The following is a 19013-nucleotide window of genomic DNA, read 5'->3' on the forward strand; positions in this document are numbered from 1 at the left end:
TTTTCTTGGCATTGTTTGTGTTTTATCATAACACGTTTTGATTAGATTCATTCTGTGTAGGAAATTGAATCTGGTATAATCAGAGATACTGGGTCATAGTAGGGGCATCTCATTTGATGGATTCTCCACATTTTATTTCTAAATATGTTCTGTGACTAGGGCTGTAATTTCACACAGTTTCTTTTGTTGCCTCTGCAGGAACATTTCCCTGAATGACCATAAATTTCCCTGTTTCAGTTTCTTTCCTCTTGGTTATCTAAAACAAACTTCACACATCTGAGGTCTTGGAATGCTAAAAAAGCTGGATTTATGGTTATTCCTGCTACCTTTAATTTAGGCACTACTTTTTCAGGTGCTTGAAATGTCCCTTCTAATTGACACTATAACTATGATGTCATCTTGGAAAACTTTGTATTTTCTGATCTGATCCAGTATGATCCAGTTAATCAAACTTTGAAAAATAACAATGCCTCCATGCAAACCAAATAAGGACATTTTGGTAAACTGGTGTAGCCCTTGGCTAGTTACAAAAACTGTTTTTTCCCTTTGAATTCCATTTCTAGGGGGTTTAAAAGTACTCTTTTGTTAAATCCAAATTAGGTAAGTATTTAGTTCCATCAAGTTTGCCTTGCAAGTCATTCACTCTTGGTAGCTATCAAATTGTGCCCAACTAATTAATTCAACTGTGATCCATGGAAAGTCTAACTTGGATAAAAATGAAAACTCATGAAGTAAACAAAGGATTGTTTTAAAAACAACCACTAATTTTTCAGTAACTGTGTAACACTTGCTTCTAGGGTGGATAACTATGTTTTCATCTGGGAAACCAGAGAAAAGTACAGTAAGAGATTCAGTATGCAAAGCTTACTTGAGCACGCTGTGAAAAATAGAAGTAAGCTGGGCATAACAGTAGGATACAATTAACATAAAGATTTTTATCTTTGTAGGAACAAAGCCTTATTTCTAATGTTCGACAATAAGGATACCATAGCATGGTACTACTCTGCTGAACTTTACTACTTGAAGTCTGTACTATCCAGAAAACCATAACAATGTAAAGGAACTTAGAGATGATATAAAAAGTATGAAAATACCATTAAGGAGGGACTTGCAGAAAATATTACAAAGTCCAGAGATTGCAGCAAATAGCGATAGTACTTAGACTTATATACCGCTTCACAGTGCTTTACAGTCCTCTCTAAGGCATTTACAGAGTCAGCATATTGCCCCCAACAATCTGGGTCCTCATTTTACCGAACCTCAGAAGGATGGAAGGCTGAGTCAACCTTGAGCCAATCAGGGTCAAACTGCTAGCAGTTGGCAGAGTTAGCCTGCAATACTACATTCTAACCATTATGCCACCAGGGCTCTTGTGAGAAATGTGATAAAGAAATTGCAAATAACCCTGCCTTGCTTATATTTAATATATTATATTTAATATAAAAATAGACCATCTTTCAAGATTCTGGTACTATGCCTTCAACAATGGAATCATTATTCCAGGAATCCTTGTGTCTTGGCCAACCTTGCATGGTTGACAGGGCCGTAATAGCTCAGGCTGGTAAGAAGCCTGCTATTAGAACACAGTAGCCTGCAATTACTGCAGGTTCAAGCCCGGCCCGAGGTTGACTCAGCCTTCCATCCTTTATAAGGTAGGTAAAATGAGGACCCAGATTGTTGGGGGGGCAATAAGTTGACTTTGTAAATATACAAATAGAATGAGACTATTGCCTTATACATTGTAAGCCGCCCTGAGTCTTCGGAGAAGGGCGGGATATAAATGTAAATAAATTTTTAAAAAAAGATACAGAAGTAACGTTTATGCATCTGTCCTGTTTAGACTTGCACAGACAAACATAGAGAAAACACACCCTGGTTAGATATTCTGGAAGAATATACATTCATCCAATATTAATTCATTGCACAGAAGAAATACTGATGTCTCCTATATTTACTCCCAGTAAAAGAATGGGAAAAAACCCCTATGGTCTGCATGATTTCCACATCATATTTTAAAGGAATAAAGATTTGCACAAAGCTCACAGTGCGAGTCTAAGATTATTTTAATTATATTTACAAACTTAAACATTTTTAAATTATGGAACAAGGTGGTGGTGTTTTTTTTCAATTTCCAGAAAAAAGTTAACTTAATAAGTTCCAAGACACCAACTAAGATTCCTGTGGCAACAGAGACTAAGTTGTTATAACCTAGATTTTATTGATTCACACCTATTTTTTTAAATACATGGAGTATGGTATTGACTGAGAAGTTAATACAGAAAGAAATGAATAGGAACAGAGAAAGAAATAATAAATTGTGTCGTTCTCTGAAAATAAAATGTACATAGACAGAGAACGTGATATTGACTACTCACTAAACATTGAGTGTGATGCTATATAAGCATGATATATTATAGGCATCTATATTCAGGTCACCTCACTTTCCTGCTCAGTTCTTTGTTCTATGTTTTTCATAGCTATGTCCAGAGCAATAATGGAACAAAAAAAAGTGTGGAGTAATGTATAGAAATATAACTTCAGGCTGAATTATTCCCTGGTTAGGAGTATTTATTTTATATTGGGATCCACAATAATTATAAGAATTAGAATGATTCTAAAAACCAAACACTTGCTTAAGTTAAATGTTCATAGTTTGGATTTTTTAAAAATCCTACTATGGAGATTCTTGGTAGGAAAAATGGTGGTTTACTTTTACATAACTAAATAAATCAAGTAAAGTAGTTGTGTTTGCAGAAAATTTAGGAAGGCCATGGTTTGAAGTGGGAATCTTTCTGTAGGCTTTCCTCAAGTGATTAGAAAAGCAAAAACATTTTGATTTGATGTTTTTGCAATCCAGGTAAGGATTGATTATTAGACCTGTTTCTTGGCCTCGCCATTTTTAAAGTTGGCCCATAAATGAACATGAATTTGGGCAAACTTGGGAGGCAGTGGAGGATCAGGGTGGTGGTGGTGACCTGCTATGGTCCATGGGGTCATGGAGATTCGGACACAATTTAGTGACTGAACAACAATAAATAAATGCAGGCAAATAAGGCAGTAAAATGGAATGTGAAACTTCAGTGATTCATCCGCAACAAATTTTAAAATGAAGAATACAGAACAGGGCAGTCTGGAAACTATCCAGAAACTCCTGCAGGACTCTGAGGAAGATTAGATCTGGGATGGGTGAGGAAGACTCTCCCAGGAGCATCTGTAGAAGTGGCTACAATCTCCATTTTTATGAAAAGAAACCAAAATAACGTTACCTTATTTTAATGCCAAAATTGAAACAAAAACAAATAGCCAACCAATGACTGGAATATTCAACTCTTGGATGAGGGCTTTCTTGTGACACAAACGCTGGCTCACCTAGACTTTACACACTTATACTGAAAGTTGTCCCCATATTTGCAGTGACAGCACATTTATGAATATTTTATAATATAAAAGGATCAAATTTTAATAATCAAAACTTACGCATATGCAGATGCCAACCCCATGTTGTTTACACCCTCATACATTATCTTAGTTTAATAAGCAGTAAATTAACCAATCAGCTTGGCCCAGGCTGCTACAACTATCACTTTCTTCAACTATATACTTTTAAAGCACTAATCTATTTAATGGCAAGAGTTTATATACTAGATTAGCAAAGTAGGAGGCTGTATTTGGCAAATTGTCATAACTACTGGATGACTGGGGGGGGGGAAAAGAATTTTAATAGAAGAGAAGAGAGAAAGTAAACATTTTTTTCCTCTTGCCCCATTGGTTTTCTCCCAACTCTTCCTTTTCTAGTAAAGGTAGAAGGTAAAGGTTCCCCCGCACATGCGTGCTAGTCATTTCCGGCTCTAGGAGCGGTGCTCATCTCTGTTTCTAAGCCGAAGAACCAGCACTGCCCAAAGACACCTGGTCATATGGCCGGCATGACTCAATGCTGAAGGCACACGGAACGCTGTTACCGTCCCACCAAAGTGGCCCGTATTTTTCTACTTGCATTTTTTATGTGCTTTCAAACTGCTAGGTTGGCAGAAGTTGGGACTAGTATCGGGACCTTACCCTGTTACACAGGGCTAGGGATTTGAACTGCTGAACTGCTGACCTTCTGATCGACAAGCTCAGCATTTTAGCCACTGCATCCTCCTTTTCTAGTAGCAAATCTCAAACTAGAAGAAGCAGAACGGGATTGTAACATGTAGTCAAAGGTTCCCTTCTCCAGATTTTGTCATTATAATAGTTAAAAAAGAGAGACAGAAAACTGACATATCAGTTGAAGAGCTTCGGATGTCTCTCTGTGTACTCTTTTATTTGAGAACTCTGAGTGTAGGAAGCAAGCTGTTGAAGCTTCTCAGAGAACAATGTGCACTTCAATTTAAATTAACCTAAGATTTAAAAAAACCAACTATTTGTATTTACTTGTTTTCATAGAATTATAGATTTGGAAGGGGCATTTAGGCCATAAATCCAAACCCCTATGCCAGTGTCCCAAAGGTGCTTTTTCAGGAGGCAACTGTACTTTCTTATTTTTCCTTTTTGAAGACGTTTCGTTTCTCATCCAAGAAGTTTCTTCAGCTCTGACTGGATGGTGGGGAATGGAAGGATTTATAATCTGTCCCAGTGCTCCAGAAGGTCAAATAATACATTCCAGACAAATGGCCATCTAGTTTCTAGTTGAATACATCTATGAAGGGAAGCTAACCAACTGCAGGGTAATTGGTTCCACTGCTTTTATTGTTTGAAAATAATGCTATTAAAACTTCAGTCAGACTCTACATTTTACATCATGTGGCACATTATGAGAGAACAGGTCTTGACTTTCCTATAGATGGCATATGTAAAGATAGTTAAAGGGGACTATCATATCCCTACCTGCAATCTTTTCTCAAGACTAAACTCTTTCACCCTCTCTTCAGAGGCCTTAGTTTTCAGTTCCCTCATCACCTTTGTTTTCCTTCTTGTAATGTCAGCCTGGAACCCATCTTTTGCATTGGCTCTTCAGGCCTGCCACATTTACTGCTGTTGGAAACTGAGAGGGAGGATTGTGTGGAGCAGAGGTGATAGTCATAATAACATTCCTTACTCAGAGAGTCAAGGACATCTTGCCCCGCACACAGGGGCACCTGGAGAGGTGTGGCTGGGAGGCATCTCCAGTTGGGACCATGTGATGGACATGTGGGTGCTGGGGCAAGGACTTGAATTTTCCTTTGGGTGGGGAAAACGTGGAAACTTTCAGATTCGGGTTTTCCCAGATGTGCCAATATGACACCTCTAATAAAATGGAACTTTGAGGAACTTCAAGCCTTGGAGTCTTCTTTCATTGGGGATATCACTTGGAACCCTGACCTGTAATTTGTTCCAGTGTTATAAAGTACAGTACTCTGAAACAGACTCAATACTTTCCTCATTCTGTTTCCTCCAGATGTGTCAGTTTCTAAAAAATCCCAGCCAGAATGTAGAGTCATTTGGAATGAAGAGTGTCATGTTAAGAGAAGCTATCATGAATAATTGAATACCAGTGCTATTAGCCATATAGGAACTGGCATGAGTGTACATTATAGGTAAATAAAACTGGTACATTACTAATACATAAAAATGGTGAAAATTATTAAGAATTATTCAGTTATAACATATCCAATATATTGCTGTATGTGCATTACTACAAAATGGGGTAGAGTATTTGTGGCCATATGGGAGAGTTTAGTTTATTGATTTCTTGCCATTTTTTCTGATATTGTATTTTCCATGGCAAAAATATGAGCTCACATGACTTACAGTAAAGCCGAGCAATTTCATAAACAAAATTGTAAAGAGGTAATGTTACTCATTGCCTAATGAAATAAAATGCCCAGATGGGCCTTAAAAGATTGATTGTTATTTTGAGGCTGATGTTGTTAGTCATGTTACATATATTTTCAAGACTTGAATGTCATGAGTTTAGCCAACCTTTCTAGAATTAGGTTTCTTTAAACTTGATATATAACATGTTTTCCCTAATAGATCATAGTCTTAATAATTTTATTTCTTTATTGAAATTACGTGCCTGCCCATCTCAGCAGTAAAGAAAGAATATGTCTTTTATGCATCTTTTTTAACCAGATGTAATTTTCCCCCTATTCCACAGAGATAAAAACGAAACAAATATACTGCCCACATTTGGACACTTTTGGAACTATGGTTCTATGATGGACTAAAGGAACTACAATAATAAATGCTGACCAATTTGTAATATGCACTGGGTATGTACAGCTGTATACAGGAGAAATCTTGTTACGGACAGAATAGCCAAGGTGTACTTTATCCCCCTTCTTAAGTAGAAATGCTACTTGATGCATAAAAGACAGTGGGGGGGGGGGGAGAGAAGAAACAAATATTAATTTTTAAACATTCAATTAATCCACTTGGTAATACAGTACATGCATTTTAACCCTACAACTGCAAAAATTAATGGTTTACTCCCATGATGGCGAACCTATGGCAGTGCCCTCTTTGAGGGCAGTCAGAGTTCAGCTCTGCCGCGCATGCACGCGTGCCTCCCACCGGACAGCTGGTTCTCTGCCACACATACGCAGGGGATAGGGCACATGCTGGGGACCTGCATGCACATGTGTGGGGCAGAGCATGTGCAGGGCCTGTGCATGCATGCACAATGGGGCAGGGCACCTGCGGGGGGCATGCAAGCATGCGCAGGGGGCAGAGTATATGTGTGGGCCCCATTCATGCAGGGGCAGGGGCAGGGCACATGCATGGGGGCGGGCGTATGCATTGCATTTTGGGTGGGTCTGGCGCGCTTTTGGCACTCAGCCCGGAAAAAGTTAGCCATCACTGGTTTACTCCATAAATGCATCAGGTTTTTGGGTTTGGTTTTTTTTGGTTTTTTTTGCTGTCGACAAAGGTTCAGTTTGGCTCCAACAGTTAAGCCATCATAATACTCCTGTATAATGTCTGGCTGGGTTCTGAACATTTTTTTCCCTGGGCCAGGGAATTGCATCCCTTGATCTATTATAACCCGCAGTCCTCCAGTAGTCACAAGAGTCCTTTCTAGCTGTGCCATTGTATTCTGGTGTACGATGACGTAAAAATAATGTTGTGGTACGATGACCTAAAAATAATGTTGTGGTTTCTTGACAATTTTTTAATGTACTATAATTCTTAACTCAGGCTTAATGTATCCCCAAACCAATAAAATATCAGATGTTCCCCAATGACTGAATCTAATTGTATCATTGCTTTTGCCACTGTGGAGTTTGTCCCTGAAAAAAGTAAAGAACTGCTGAAAGGTTGCCCACTCCTCATCCTAGATCCATTGGTTGTCACTTTCTGCAGTTTTTGAAAAAAAAACCACATTCCCTCTTTCTTCTGTTAAATTTATGTCCCAAAATGTGATCATTAAAAAGATGACAGTCCTAAGCTTATCTGTAAGGACATGCCAGGTAACAATGGCAATGGCATTCATTGAAAACTACAGAAGCTACCACTGCCATTTCCTGCCATTTTTTGTCTTCTGCTTTATTTGGTCATCTGGGAAAACAGGAAAATTTCGGTTCAAGATTGTATGTATGTACATACATGTATGTATGTATGTATGTACGTACGTATGTATGTATATATGTATCTCTTTTATAGAACTGTCCATCTCATGGAGTGATTCTTGAAAATGCTCTTCAAATGTTAAAAGAGAAGTTCATGTCATTCTTTTGCTTAGTCTCTTACAAAGTATTTTTTTAATTACAGCTGAAGCAACATACAGTCACATTTAGCCAATTTCAGGTTAGAATTAGCATTTATAATGAACAGCTGCAAGGGCCTCTATGACCCAGCAGAGCTCACTAAAAGCTGACATTTGCCTTGACTTCCATCACACATTTAACTCACTAGACTTTCCCTGCCTACATGAAATGGGAACTGCTTGCCCTAGCAGTAATATGAATTCCTCAGGAAAGATTGCCACCAGGGGTACTATAGTGGGCTGGTTGCTGAGTGGCCATTTGGCTGTGACTGGCATCGGCCAACCACCCTATTGTTTCTTCTGCAGTGTTGTAGTAAAGATGGCCACCAGGTACCAATCCCAGTTGAACAGCTCTTTGGTTCCCAATAGTACCTGGTAGAATAAACAGGTAGAATTAACAGTAACAAAGTTGGAAGGGACCTTGGAGGTCATATAGTCCAACCCCCTGCTCACGCAGGAGACCTGTAATAGGGATTTGAACCGCCGAACTGCCAACCTTTCTGATCGACAAGTTCAGTGTCTTAACCACTTGAGCCAACTACAGCCTATTGATTTGGTAAGTAAAAGTTGTTGGCCACTGGTTGCAATAACATCACTTTCATGGGCACTCCTACCAAGAATGACATCTAGGCTTATCACAAATATATTATTCACAATGCAAGCAACAGGTGTTACACACATTCCACCCTTTAACAGTGGAGGAACAATCACATTTTCCTCAGAATCACATTTTTTCAGGAAATTAATTATATAATTACATTAATACTCTCTCTTTGTGGTGTGTGTGTCCATGTGTGTATATTTCCAGTTACATCCAATCAGAGGAAAATTGGACCCAAACCTTAGTATATGAAGGAAATCTGTCTTCCCTTTATTATGCCTTTCCAGCATGAGCTTCATTCCTGCACTGGGTAGGGAGTGCAATAAATGTAGCTTGACTTGCCAACTACGTAGCCAGTCCTAGCTGTCTGTTGAACCTTTTTGCACAATTATCCCTTGGCTGTGACTGTCATTTTCATACTTTCATTTTAAAGGATATTCCTACAAACACAGTGTATTGCATAAAGGCTCATGGTCTGGAGAGAAGATTTTCTGATCATATTTTGTCATATCCATTCATTGCCTGACATGGTTCTCCTCCGCACGCTCGGTGGCCCACTAGAGCATTCACTACATCACTGACAACAAAGGAATGTGATTTTAATAACCTGACTTCCTAAGCCAATCTCAGATTCATTTGCCAAATATATCTCCATGAATCAACATACTGATTGGACTTCTTTTAGAATAGGTTTTGAGTCAATGTAATGAAATATGATGTTGACTAACACTGGATAAAACCAGGTTCTAATATTGGCTTACTAAATATTTTAGAGCCAATCACATATATTCACTCTCTCTGCCCAATGGACATCCTATCACCTGAATAAAAGGCAGTAATGTTACAAGACACCCATATGTAATGATGTTAGGGTCCCCACCCCCACCCCGCTTGCACCTTGAATCTCAGCTTAAAGCACCTGTATGGTGTGATTAAGATGTTATACTAGCAATGGAGAGGCCATAAGTCAACATCACCTTCAGATACTGAGGCTCACTGGGTAGCTTTGGGATATTTGCTGTCTCTCTACCTAACTTGCCTCATGGGGTTGCTGCTCTAGGAAAAAATAGGAGGAGGGTATACTACAGTGTGTATTGTCATGGAATTTCCATCACACATGCCACCTTGAAGGAAAGGGGGGTTGTAAATAAAATCAATAAATAAATCCATGTCGATTTAGTTAAAAGTTGCCTATAATAAATCTCTAACAAAATCCTATATTGTAATTTTTATAGAAAGTATGTGCATGTAGGTGTGTGTGTGTGTGTGTGTGTGTGTGTGTGTGTGTGTGTGTGTGTAGGTGTTGTATATATATGTATGTATGTGTGTGTGTGAAGTGTGTATAAAATGAATTATGGATATGTACCCATGCTTTTTCAGAAATGTGTCTCTATACATTCTGAAATCTATATTGTCATACATTTTGGACCTACTTGTTAAATTAATACTACCTAAATACTTTAAATTCACATGGCATTAGTTTAATGCTGACATTTAGATTAATTTTTGTTAGCAAAACAAGAATGAGAAACCGACCCAGAATGAGAAACCTACCCAATGACAGTAGTTACAACATATAATTGATTATGATCAAAACCAAAATTATTAGTTCAAATTAATGATTCTTACATGCTAGGCTACTTTGTAAACTTGAGCAAGATGCATATATTCAGATAGAATGTAGCCTAAACAGTGAAAAAGAGAATCTGCAAAAAAAAAAAATTGGATTCTTGGAAATTAGATTTGGGATATCAAAATGGTGGGCAATTAGATATGGATTGATGTTACATTTTGTTTGAAAAAACAACAACAACCCAATAGCATTAATATTCAATACTTCAGTATTTCTGTAAAGGACATCAAATGAAAGCTCTCTTACTAAGAATGCTCTTTTCCCTAAAGGCTAATCAGATGCCTATGGGAAATCTATGAGCTGAACATGAAGGCAATAGAATAGACACGACAGTCAAGAAACAGAGGCTGTGAATTAGTGCTGTACGTGGTACCAAATGTACAATATAGATCTGTCCTTTGTGGCTGAAATGAAACCAAGGCACTATCAATTCCTTCTATCAGCCCAAGTGGAATGCATTGTCAGTCCATCACGGCTTTAAATACACTCGTATGTAGATGCTACAAAGAGATCCAGGTGTGTGAGGCTCACACACACATGCAGGTATGGATCCTTATGCAGAAAGTGCATCCCACCCAAATTTTTTGGCAATGCACTTCATGGATTTAATACACTTAACCATCCAACACATACTATACCCACAAATCAATCATGGATGCAATCGACTGCTGGCTTATGGCTATCTCTGCTGCCAGCAAATTGTACTTCGCGGAGGCCCAGCCCAACGGACAGGGAATTAAAAGGAGGGATGAAAACCCGTCTCAGAAATGTCTGCATTCCCAAACTGAAAGGCACTTGCCAAGCATCTCGTTTTTCAACAGAAAGGGTAAATAACGGCTCCATCCCCTCCATCTGCCTGTGGATACTTACAATTCAGCTTTACCAGAGACAGCTTGTCAGCAGCCTTCATCCCTCTCCATCTTCCTTTTCCTTCCCTCTCACACCACATCCCCTCCCCTTTTTCTTTCCTCTCCTCCTTTCCAGCAGCTTAGATGAAAGTCATTGTTCCGAGGGAGGATGCTAACACCCAGAAGAACTGCAACATCCAGGGCCCTTAGACTCGGATGATGGCAGCTGCAGGAAAAGGCAGCAAGGGTGCCAGGAGGGGCCGATGGCTGATACTCACCGGGGTGAAGCCAAGAAGAGACGCTGAAAGGTGAGGGAGGGGCGATCTGGATCCATTTCCCCCTCCACCAAGGCTGCTTCCCAGCAAACCATCAGCAGATGCTCCCCCTCCCTTTCCTTCAGCTGAGGAGGGAATCCACCCACCCAGCAGCAAGAGCCACCTCCCTCCTTGAAGGAGGAGGAGGAGGAGGAAGAGGAGGAGGAAGAGGGTGATGAGCTCAGGGAGGACGGAAACAGACTGGAAATTGCAGCACGGGCCGCCTCCTCCCCTTCCCTGCTGCGGTGCTTAGCTCTCCCTGGGTGCCATGGCAACGGCCATAAAAGATGGCGGGGAAGCAAGAGATGGGGAGGGTGAAAGAGAAACTGGAGAGGGTGGTTACGATGAGGAAAAGCTGCTTTTGACAGGCAAACAAATCACTTCACAGGCTGCTGATATTATTGATGGGGAGGAGAGAAAGGTAAATTAACTTATTCAAGGAGGTCGGGGCAGGGATCTACATAATATTCATTCCTACGAAGGGGAAAGCGAGGCCCTTTTATCGGATAAGTGCTAATTCAACCCTGGAAAAGTCAGAGCAAAGGCCACAGTCATTTCAAAGGTTTATCAGCCATGGTGATGAACTTTCTTGGCTTCTTAAGATAAATGGAATGGGATATGGGGATGGAAATAGGATCAAAATATACATGGAAGTCTTTCTCAGTGATGGTAGCATTGGGCCGTAATCCTCCATCCTGCCTCTGCACAATAAACATGACACACATTCACATTTTGGTCTGGATGCTTGCAGTTATAGATTGAATGTTCTGCCTTTACTTATCCAGTTCACCCCCAACTTTTGGAGGGATGAGTTGAAAACTATCACAGGTATCTGTCAATGTGCATGCTGGCTGGGAATAATGGGTTCTGGAGTCCAGCACTTCCAGGCTGTGTTGGTCTGGGGAAACCGAATATATAATTTCCTTTTGGTTTTAACATTCCATCCAATGCAGGTAAGAAAAATAATAGAACAAAGAACCATAAAACGCCTGAAATATCCAGAGCAAAGAACAGAGAAAGCGGTTCATTAAAAAACACAACAGATTAAACAGCATGTCAAAAATGAGGGGGGGGGAAGAAATCAGATTAAGTTTTACAGAACAAAGGTATCAAAATATAGAAATTATATATCTATAAGTCTATCTAACTCTCAACAATTAAACTATTTATTCTACTGGGAGGGTTTGACACATCAGAAAAAAAAAACTAATTTCAGCATTCGTATAAGGAAATAGTAAAACAAAACTGTTTAATTTTTCTGTTTACAATTTGCATTTATATGACACATATGCCCCATAATTATATAGCAAAAAGAGTTAACATTACAAGACACACATGACCATTGGAAGGAAGAGGTGAAGAAGTGTTAGATCTATTTTTCTAGCAAAGAACCACATCATTAATAAACGCTCCATTCCTCCTGGCACATATTTCCCTCTGTAAGCACAGAGAAAGCTCCATGGGTATATCCAAACCGCTGTGGGTGTTCCTCATCCAAATTGGATGTTTTGGGATCAGCAGCCCCTTTGTTAATAAAAAAAAAATGCCCAGGGACATATTCTTCAATAGCACTAGGAGTCAACCAGTTAATCCAGAATGAAATTGCCCCATGAAGCCAGAATGCCATGGGGGTGGGGGCGCTCAGACTAATCAGAGAGGAGGCTGAATAAATCTATTTTTGACAGAGCATTCCAAAGCATGGCTAAGGCTGTTAATCATATAGTTGGAAATTATATTTCTCTCGGTTAGAGAGGCAAGGAAGAAAACCTCCCTGGAAGACTTAGGGAGTCAATCTTGATTATGTAATGCTACAATGTGGATCTCTAAGATTTGAAGTGTGCAGAGCTTTAAAGATAATAATACCTGAACTGGACTTGGAAACAAATTCATAAAACTGATATAACAGAGAGTAATTTTCCCTCAGTTTATGCTAGTGAACTCTGAGTTGGCACAAAATCAATTAAAAATCAATGTTTCCAAGTCACATTCAAGAACTATCCCACAAGAAGCAGGGGACTGCAAATGACATTGTTTTTTCCATCTTTCTAAATAAAATGGATTAAATATTCTTATTTTTTATATGAACCCCTGCCTTTGGGTTCTGTGTCCACAGAAGGATCTTATGAATATTTGATGGAGCTCAATACTCCTTCCCTCCCTCTCATTGGTCTTCATTGGGAGTTTACTATGCCTCTGGTTATTTCTGATAATGGGATTGTTGAATGCAATTGTAATGCTCTAAAAACCCAGTAAACCTAATCTAAAATCATTTGCATATGGAAAAAGAAATTTTATGGGATTGGTTACAAGATCAGGGAAATTAATGCTCTCTATGTGACAGACTGGCAGAATTCATACATAACATGGCTTGTTCTTTTTTAGATTAGCATGATGTTTGAACTGTGCCACTATAACCTTTTAGTTAAGAGGTTAACTCCTACCTGTTGTTTGATTGTTGAAACAAAATAAATAAGATAGTAGAAAGTTTAATAATATAGTTATTAACTTACAAATTCTGCAGGCTCCCTTCTGTATTGTTGCCTTTCAGTGGCAGCAAAATTCTGGCAACAAGGTACTAGGAGCTCCTATAGTACATTATTTATTTATTTATTTATTTATTTATTTATTTATTTATTTATTTATTTATTTATTTATTTATTTATTTATTTATCATATTTGTATACCGCCCTATCTCCCAAGGGACTCAGGGCGGTTTACAGCCAAGTAAAAATATACATAAATACAAGTTAAAACCCCAATTAAAAAACTTATTAAATACGGCCGAATATTAAAACCCCAATAAAATAGTAAAAAACCCATTAAAACCAAATTTAAAATTTAAAATTCTAGTCCAGTCCTGCGCAAATAAAGAGATGTGTCTTAAGCTCGCGGCGAAAGGTTCGAAGGTCAGGAAGTTGGTGAAGTCCTGGGGGAAGTTCGTTCCAGAGGGTGGGAGCCCCCACAGAAAAGGCCCTTCCCCTGGGCGTCGCCAGCCGGCACTGCCTAGCTGACGGCACCCTGAGGAGTCCCTCCCTGTGAGAGCGTACGGGTCGGTGGGAGGCAATCGGTGGCAGTAGACGGTCCCGTAAGTATCCCGGCCCAATGCCATGGAGCGCTTTAAAGATAATTACCAAAACTTTGAAGCGCACCCGAAAGGCCACAGGTAGCGAGTGCAGTCTGCACAGGAGAGGTGTCACATGGGAGCCACGAGGGGCTCCCTCTATCACCCGCGCAGCCGCATTCTGGACCAACTGGAGCCTCCGGGTGCTCTTCAAGGGGAGCCCCATGTAGAGAGCATTGCAGTAATCCAGACGAGATGTCACAAGGACATGAGTGACCGTGCATAGGGCATCCCGGTCTAGAAAGGGGCGCAACTGGCGGACCAGGCGAGCCTGGTAAAAAGCTCTCCTGGAGACGGCCATCAAGTGGTCTTCAAAAGACAGCCGTCCATCCAGGAGAACGCCCAAGTTGCGCACCCTCTCCATTGGGGCCAATGACTCGCCCCCAACAGTCAGCCGCGGCTGCAGCTGGCTGTACCAGGGTGCCGGCATCCACAGCCACTCTGTCTTGGAGGGATTGAGCTTGAGCCTGTTTCTCCCCATCCAAACCCGTACGGCTTCCAGACACCGGGACAGCACTTCGACAGCTTCGTTGGGGTGGTCCAGAAAAGTGGGGTGGGGTGGAAAAGTACAGCTGAGTATCATCAGCGTACAGTTGATACCTCACACCTCACACCGAAACCACTGATGATCTCACCCAGCGGCTTCATATAGATGTTGAACAGGAGGGGTGAGAGAATCGACTCCTGCGGCACCCCACAAGTGAGGCGCCTCGGGGTCGACCTCTGCTCTCCCGTCAACACCGTCTGCGACCGATCAGAGAGATAGGAGGAGAACCACCGATAAACGGTGCCTCCCACTCCCAATCCCTCCAACTGGTGCAGCAGGATACCATGGTCGATGGTATCAAAAGCCACTGAGAGGTCTAATAGGACCAAGGCAGAGGAATAACCCCTGTCCCTGGCCCTCCAGAGATCATCAACCAACGCGACCAAAGCCGTCTCAGTGCTGTAACCGGGCCAGAAGCCGGACTGGAACGGGTCTAGATAGATAGTTTCATCCAGGTACCAAGGTAATTGACATGCCACCACACTCTCTTTGATTAGCATCAAAGAAGGACTTCCAGAGAAGTCTGTGAGTGAAAAGGACTGATCTAGAAACAATGGCCCTTAGCCCCACTGGTATAATTAAAAACACTTGAAATGGTATCACTGGCAGACTTAATAAGAACTTGCCAGACTCTTGAGTGGAATCTACATTTAGGATTTTGGGAAAACTGTCCCATTCAACAGTGAGTCATTCTTCCTTCTATCAGTGGTGCCCAAGCCTGGTTAGGCACACTTTTGTAATCTTTCTTGAATAGCAAGTTAAGCTAAATACCAACAAAGAAGATTCAGTGGATCCAAAAAGTAATCATGGCTCTGATAAATAGCATATGGGCTTTTTGCTATGTCCATATATAAAAAACGAAAGTCCAGGCTGAGCTTCAGGAGCTACACATGGAAGCTCCCCATGTTATTACTGGGATGGGTACTTAAAAAGAAAGTATCTTTCATTCAGGTTTGCCAAGGTGTTTGTGCTGGATGAGGTCAATGAGATGTTGATGTACCAAGGAGTTTTAAGGAAAGTCCATAATATGTTCCATAAACTGAAAGGTTTGCCACCATGCTCATAGATTTTCTGAAGGTGCCCAAGAAGTTTAGGAGAGACCCATGGAGATATGGACTAGAAAGAATGTAATGCAATCATAAGGAATTGATTTTTCCTTTCTGTTTTTTCTCTTCCTCACCAGTCCCCTACTTTTTCCTCCATGAAGAAATCTTATGTCACTGGTTTTGTTTTTGTTATAGTTTGTCTAAGTATAAATGTATCAACTGTATGTGAAATACAGCTTCCATTATGATTATAGTAATCTGGCTATCTCCAATTACTTACCTACAACGGTCAGTAGTGTTCACAACAGTGAACAATCAATAGATTGGTTGAAGCAGCCATTTTGTAAGAAAAGCAGTACTAATTAACATAATAATGGAGAAATCGAAGCATATAATACGATAAATCATCTTACAATATGTCAATTAAGGAAATGCCTCTCAGTATGATGTGTCTCATCTGAGCTGCCTTGTGGGGGGGGGGCTATAACCAGAGGTGGGTTTCAGCAGGTTCTGACCAATTCTGGAGAACCGGTAGCGAAAATTTTGAGTAGTTTGGAGAACTGGTAGTAAAAATTATGACTGGTCCCACCCCCATCTATTCTCTGCCTCCTGAGTCCCAGCTGATCGGGAGGAAATGGGGATTTTTCAGTAACCTTTCCCTGAGTGGAGTGTGAATGGAGATTTTACAGTATTCTTCCCCTGGAGTGGGGTGGGATGGAGATTTTATAGTATCCTTTCCCTGCCATGCACACCAAGTCATGCCACACCCACAGAACTGGTAATAAAATTTTTTGAAATCTACCACTGGCTGTTACCCCAACCCTATTCCTCAAATCAGGTGTAATATTTTCTTATACCTGTCCTTTCCTAGTTCTGAAAGTTATTGCATTTTGAATAAATATCATTAATTCAGTGATGCTCAGTGGGGTGGAGATTGGACGGGTCCTGGGAGAAATGAGTGAAGAATGTCAGTTTATACTAAGATTACATTCAGCAGGGTCACCCAAAACATGAAAGTAATCCCAGCTGTCCAGCTGAAGGAAGCAGGTGTCTGTATTGGACAGCAGCTGATAACTTCACTGTCAGAGGCATTATTTTACACTGTATGGGAGAAGGCCATGGTATTTAACCAAGATGCACATGGATACACAAGATATAGTAAATTGATGATATACGTATTTATTTATTTATTTTATTTATTTATTTATTTATTTATTTATTTATTTATTTTGTCACAACAATATATGTAACTATCATACAGAAAGGTTATATAGTATATAAAGGTATAGAAGAAAAGAAAAACAATAGGACAGGAATGGTAGGCACGTTTGTGCGCTTATGCACGCCCCTTATGGTCCTCTTAGGAATGGGGTGAGGTCAATAGTAGAAAGTTTTTGGTTAAAGCTTTTAGGATTATGAGAAGAGACCACAGAGTCAGGTAAAGTATTCCAAGCACTGATGATTCTGTTACAGAAGTCATATTTTCTGCAATCTAGATTAAAGCGGTTGACATTAAGTTTAAATCTATTGGTTGCTCTTGTATTATTGCAATTAAAGCTGAAGTAGTTTTTGACAGGAAGGATATTACAATAGATGATTCTATGAGTTAAACTTAGGTCTTGTCGAAGGCGATGGAGTTCCAAGTTTTCCAAGCCCAGGACAGGATTTCAAGTCTAGTGGGATAAGGTATTTTGTTGTTTACAGAAGAATGGAGAACTTTTCTTGTAAAATATTTCTGGACACGTTCAATTGTATTGATGTCAGAGATATGGTGAGGGTTCCAAACAGGTGAGCTGTATTCTAGAATTGGTCTAGCAAATATTTTATATGCTCTGGTTAGTAGTGTGGTGTTTTTGGAAAAGAAGCTACGCAAGATTAGGTTTACAACTCTTAGAGCCTTTTTTGCTATGTATTTGCAGTGGGCTTTGGCACTTAGATCATTTGACATGAAAACTCCAAGGTCTTTAACGGGATGGGGGTCATCTGTAAGGTAATGTCCATCAAGCAAGTACTTAGTGTTTGAGTTCTTTTTTCCTATATGTAAGACTGAGCATTTGCTGGTTGAGATTTGGAGTTGCCAAGTTTTTTTACTTGCTACTGAGAAAGACCTGAGGAGCTTTCAGAGTACCAATGGTGTTTATAATGTGGCTAGTTGGAAGTCTTTGGAATTTTCTGGTCTGTCTAGGTGGGGACAGGAGGTATTTGGCTTGCTGTTGTTGCTGAAATACTAACCAACTCCCTTATAAGAATCCCAGAGCAACACAAAGACATTGTGGGAAATGAAAGTTCTCTGCCATGATTGACTGGAGGGATAGCCACTGAGATACTCATCTCACTGTGTCTTGTTCATGAGTAGCTGGAAGAGGCTTAAATGGGGTATATTTGTGCTCTGGGGCTATGTGTCCCATGGAAAAGATGGGATGACCATTTTTGCTGTCATATAATGAGTGGTACCATCATTAGAAGCAGAGATGGGATTGTATACCATGTTGATTTGACTTGGGATATGGCTGCAAAGATTTCAGAAAAGTAAAATCAACTTTCTTTTGTTCTTAGATGGTACCTAAATAAAGAAAGCAAGGGTAGCTCTTATACCAAAAAGCTTTTTTTTAAAAAAAATACTGTTTATTATTCTAGTCTAAATTTCCTTATATAAAGCAATTTCAGTTTCAAACATTACTTAAAACCCCAAGGAAGTGTTTTCTTCTCTAAATCTTAAATTTCACATTTTCTACAGATAACAAAAGTTTGCAGGAAACATCGAGGAAAGGAAACAAATGATGTATTTTGTGTAACATGGCCTTTGAAGCTCAGCTGGTGAAGTTCATGATTGAAATGGGCATTAAACGATGTCAAAGAAAAGTCAAAAGGGTAAAAGAATTTAAAATCTTCTGAAGCAGTGAGGAATTCTTGGTCAAATCCACCAGAGCAGCTTCAAGCATATTCAATTGCAGGTTTTGCTATTGCTTTGTTGTGACAGATAAGGAATGTATGCCATATAGAAGTGGTTTATATGCATGAATAATGAATGTATGATTTCCCTGATCTAACATGCATAAACATAGCTCCTTGTTTAACCTGCGAATGGTGGGTGAAATTATTCATCTCCATTGGATGAGATATCATCAGTATGCCTATGATACCAGCTATGTATCTCTACCCATGGCAAACTAAGCAATG

Source organism: Ahaetulla prasina, chromosome 2, assembly GCF_028640845.1.
Source record: "Ahaetulla prasina isolate Xishuangbanna chromosome 2, ASM2864084v1, whole genome shotgun sequence".
NCBI lineage: Eukaryota > Metazoa > Chordata > Lepidosauria > Squamata > Colubridae > Ahaetulla > Ahaetulla prasina.